Source organism: Manacus vitellinus, unplaced genomic scaffold (genome assembly GCF_001715985.3).
Source record: "Manacus vitellinus isolate BGI_N305 unplaced genomic scaffold, ASM171598v3 scaffold_102_pilon, whole genome shotgun sequence".
In the NCBI taxonomy this organism is placed as follows: Eukaryota; Metazoa; Chordata; class Aves; order Passeriformes; family Pipridae; genus Manacus; species Manacus vitellinus.
Window position 1 is genome coordinate 149,025 of NW_021938808.1, and position 5,099 is coordinate 154,123.

The 5,099-nt window shown below is 51.7% G+C and overlaps 1 protein-coding gene across 1 annotated transcript in view; it reads right to left on the reverse strand.

Annotated features, from left to right (window-relative positions):
- Window positions 1–5,099, reverse strand: part of SKAP1 (src kinase associated phosphoprotein 1) — a 198,796-nt gene that overhangs the window by 113,742 nt on the left and 79,955 nt on the right. The window lies entirely within an intron of this gene.

A 5,099-nucleotide genomic window follows, 5' to 3' on the forward strand; every position in this document is an offset into this window, starting at 1 on the left:
TCACTGCAAAACCAGCTCAAAGCTCTCCCCTGCGACTCCCTGGCTTGCCTAACGAGCTCTTTGGGATTGTCCAGGTGAGGAAGACAAGGTTTCTTCCTCCCAGGGCTGCCCAAGCCCCACTCATTGCTGGGAAGGTGCCACTGGGAGGGCAACTCAGTTAAAAGCTGCGGCTGCAGAGGCACAGCCCGGGGTGATGGGACGTTGGGAGGAATTGATCTGTCTGCCAGGAGCGTTTGTTCAAGCCCAGGCTGAGGGTGGAGAGAGGAACAGCAGCAATTCACCAATTTGAAGCAGCAGCTCCCACTTTAAACCCACGAGCGCAGGGGAGGGGAAAAAAAATGGGGGCGAAGCTTCGTAACCAAATCAAGAGAGCTGTGAGCTCAATAAACAGGCATTATCCCGTGGCAAAGATTTTGTTACTGTGGACTGCTGATCCCTTTATCTCTCGGAGACAATCAACCTTCAGCCAGAGGAGTCTAACCTCAAACCCCCCTAACTCGATTTTCCGCGGTGTTAAAGTTTGGGGGGACATTTGTCAGCGCCGGGGCTGATAGGATCAGTCTGGAGGAGCCCGGGACAAAGAGCGGCGGGTGAAGAGCGTGTCACCTCCACACACATTCGTTCCCTTGATGAACAAGGAGCTATTAGTCGGTGAGAAAGCATTATCGGGGTGAAGGATGGCGCTGATTGTTTCGGCTGCTCTTCCCGTGACACCGGAGGAGGAGGAGGAGGAGGAGGAGGAGTCCCAGTGTTTGCCCGGAGCCCACCGGCTCTGCCCCCACCTCCCCGACCCCAAACCAACCCGGACACCCAATCCCAGGGTTAAACAATAAAAAGTTTAACTTGTTTTAAGGGGCAGTTCATCACCTGGAAGCCTCGATGTTACAAAGCTACTCCGTAAAACACCCCCCCCCAAAAAACTCCTGCCTGCAGAACCACGGTGACAGAACATCTGAGGGAGGCTCTTTTTGCTCCAACAAACCCACCAGCAGCCACGAGAGCTCTGGGGGAGAGAAGCTCGTTGAATAAAGTCATACCTGACTCCTCACACTGCTTTCATTTCCCAAGGAAAAAAAAAAAAAAAAAGTGAGAGGCCTTTTCTTCCCTCCAGTTGTCCTTTAACACGTTTCAACTTCGGGATTTATTATAACCAGGCCTTAAATTAAATTCTTCAGGACAGTGGCTTTATTTTTTGCACACAGTGATTTTCAGCACCGCATAACTCGAGTAGTAATTTAACATATTCCCCATGGCTCACGTTGAAACACACGTTTGAGCACATGGAATGAAGTCAGCAGCAGTTTAGCACGTGCTAATGTATATATAGCAGGGGCTTTTATTGCTGTCCACACCATTTCTCTCAGCTGGGAAGTTGGCACTGCAGGATTTGTTAGTGTTTCGAGGTTGATCCTGCAAGAAATGGGGACAACCATCGTTATTCCCACGGGCAGGTCCCCCCAGGTGAGCAAGTTCTGAACGTGGCTGTGGGATGAGGTTGCCTTTGATTGGAAGGGATCCTGCCCTCTGTCCCTCGAGGCTCTGGGTGCACGTGGAGCAGGAACATGGGAAAAGTGCCTTTGTGGCCTCAAACTGTCCCACAAATGTGTCCCACAGCAAAATGAAGAGAAGTTTACCCTGGTGTCACCTCACTGAGGGCCTCAGCAACTCAAACCTCCAATGGGAAACAACAAAACCCCCAAATCTTGGCTGCAGCCCCAGAACATCTCGAGTGCAGGACCTCGAGCATCTCCTGCCCTTGTTCCCGTTGGAGGACGAACACAGAACCCACCAAATATCTCATCTTGCTGTTCGTGCACCACCTGAGGGAACATCAACCCCAGGCCAGGGCTGCTCAAGCCCTGGCACTTTGGGGAGGGTGAAATCCCATTTCCCAAATCCAGGGAGGGAGGTCCTTGGTGCCAGCCAGGGGCTCTGGGCACCTGAACACTCACGGGGCACCAACTGGATGATCCAAAAAAATGGCTTCTCCTCTGCCACCTTCCTAAAATCCCTCCTATGGAGAAAACCCCGTGCAGGTGGGGGGTGACAAGAGTCTCTGGTGCCTGTTTAGGACACTGGAATCACTTCCTTTGGGAAAAAAAAAGGGGCAGAGCAGAAGCTGGGCTGAAGTTCCACCCTGGCACTTTGTTAACTTACATTTCCTGCATGTTGACCCCTCTGCTGGGGGGGAGAACAGAGACACGAAGCGTTTGCTCCCCAGATTTCCACCCTCACAGATAAAAAGGCTCTTGGGAGGCGGGGGCACAACTTATCCCAGACCCCCATCCCAGCAGAAACCTCTACATTTGATAATTCACGTGGGAAGATCCCAGGAAGCTCCATCCTGGCTCCTGTGACAGGTCCCACAGCCCCCTGATCCCACTGGAATAACCCACAGGACGAGGGCATCCCCCCACTGCAATTCCTCTGGGGCTGGATCATAAGCCAGCTTCCTATTTTCAGGCAGATTTGTTGGTTTTTAAGGTGCTTGCTAAAAAAAAAAACAAACCCAACTCGTGGTTAAAAGACCGTCCTCCAGGTACGGAAAATAAATCTCCCCCCCCATCTGATCCCCTGCGCTCACAAAGCAATACAAAGAAACTTTAATTATGCTTTTTCCCTGCTGGCAAACAGCAAAGGAGGCAGGATTTTTGCTTTAGAAAAGCTGCATTAATAAGTTATTGGCTTTTCTCTGACTTCTAAGCGATTTCAATTATAACTCCTGGCTGGGGCCCCACGGAACTGCTGAGATTTTACACCACACGTTTCATAACATTTCTGGTTTTCTTACGAGCTTCTTTTGCCATCAAGGAATTACTTGAGAATCTCAGCTTAAAAACCATCCCCAGGGCTGGGCAGAAACCTCTTTCCAAACCACAAACCCGGGCTCGAAACCACCCGAAGAGCGAATCCCAAACCTGTTGTTTGGTGTGAAAGCAGCTCGTGATTTAAACCCAGTGCTGGAGCCTGAGGTTGACAGTCCTCAGCTGCAAATAAACCATGAAACTGCAACCCACCTCAGTGTGGGGATGGGTGGGAACGAAATATTTTGGGGTCTGACCCGGTTTGGGTCAGGATTATGTCCCCAAAAAGGGTTGAGGAGAAGATGCTCCTCGGAAATCCAGGCTGCCAGCCCCATGCAGGGCCCAGCACCCCCCAGGACTCACCCCCTGCTCCTCCCCTCAGCCACTGCCCACGTGTGGATTCAACATTTGATAAAGAAAAGCTGCTTTTCTGGGATGCAGGGGAAGAAAAGGGGGGAGTCAGACAGGGGAGAAACCCCTGTGATCGCACCGACCCTCCAGGCACAGAAACAGCCCCTCAGACCAACTTCCCAAGGTCTTTGCCCGGAGGAGGAACAACTCTGAGCTCCAGATGGGCACCCACAGACCTGCAGGCTCAGAGGACTCCCCTCAGGAGCAGCATCTGCAGCCACAAGTTGGGATTTCTGCAGCAATTCCTCGTTTTGCCGCAGCTTTAAAATCCCAAAAATGAGCCCACGGAGCCACTTTGGGGTTGGTTTGAAATGGAAGCTGGAAATCCTGGTGGTGTCACTGCCACCACCTTCTCTCCAGAGCTCTCCTGGATAATTTGTGCACCCATTTTCAGCCCCCTGCAAGCAAACCTCCCCTCCTCCTCTCCCTCCCCAAACAAATAATCCTTAATAGAGAGGTGAACCAAAAAAAAAATACGGCCAAAACCTTCTGAGCAGCCCGAGAACCATTCCAGGAACTTATCTGCAGGATGCCAGAGACATTCCCACCCCAGGCTTGGAAGCACTGACGTTATGGTGCATTTCCATCCCCCCCCAAAAAATGATAAATCAAAGGCCCTGAGCTCTGTGGGTTTAAGGGAGGTTGATTTCCTTCCCAAAAATGCCACCTGGGGCAGAAATTGGTGTGGTTTAGGTGGTTTTTTTTTAGAAAACATGTTGTTTTCTAAACATCTCCTCCCCTTGGCAGAGCTCAGAGGTCGAAGTGGTCAAACCTGCTCCAGGCCACGAGAAGGAAGGAGGAGAAATAAGTGACCTGTGGGTTTAACCTCTCACTCCCTGGGCTTTTTGGCAACAGGAAGGATGAAGGTTTCTCCTCTTCACCAGCATCTCCCCAGTCACAGACCCCCTCCCCAAAATGTTTTCTGGGTTCTTTTCATAAAGCTTTAAAATTCCATCGACAGCAAGTTTATAATAACCCGGTTAAAAGCAACAAAAAGCCATTTCTGGACGTCGGGGAGGCAGCACTAATTGCTTCTAATGGTACTGAAAAGAAAAATGTAAAGCTTTCAACCCCTGCACAAGAGAAATTTCCACTCCTCTGAGGGAATTCGGGGGGTCTGAGTTGCACAGACGTGGAAGTTGATGATATTCAGCATTTCTGAGACGGGTTCTCAGCCTTTTTATTCGACCTGATGTTGGGGCAAGTGGCTCCTTCAGGGATCTGAAGTCACACTGGCCCCTCCAGCCTCGCCCCCCGAGCACTTCACCACTTCTATTAATGCCAGAGCGGGGCATCAGGGGGGAAAAAAAACCCCACAATTCCCATTTTTGGGGTGGAAAAGGGGAGATCTGCTGCTCCTGCAGCAACACCGGGGTTTCACTTCAGCTCCCGCCACGGGAAGGGGAAATTCCCGGGAATACCCGGGTTGAGGGGGGGTTTGGGGGGTAGGTTTGGACTGTTTGATGTGGGTTTTTTTAATAAAACCCCAGAAATCAGAGGCTCGGGACGCGGGTGCGGCGCCGAGAGGGGCCACACGAGGGCACTGCAGAACTCGGGAATGGCAGAGACCCCCCCAAAAACACACCGTGTACCCGTCATACACTGACACCTCCCCCAAAACCATCCCATGTACCCGTCATACACTGACAACCCCCCAAAAACCATCCCATGTACCCATCATCCCCCCATCATACACTGACACCCCCCCAAAAACACACCATGTACCCATCACACACTGACAACCCCTCAAAAACCACCCCATGCACCCACCACCCCCCCAACACTCACTGACACGTCCCCAAAAACCACCCATGCACCCCCTATGCACTGACACCCTCCAAAAAACCACCCCATGTACCCACAGACCCCCCCAGCACCCACTGA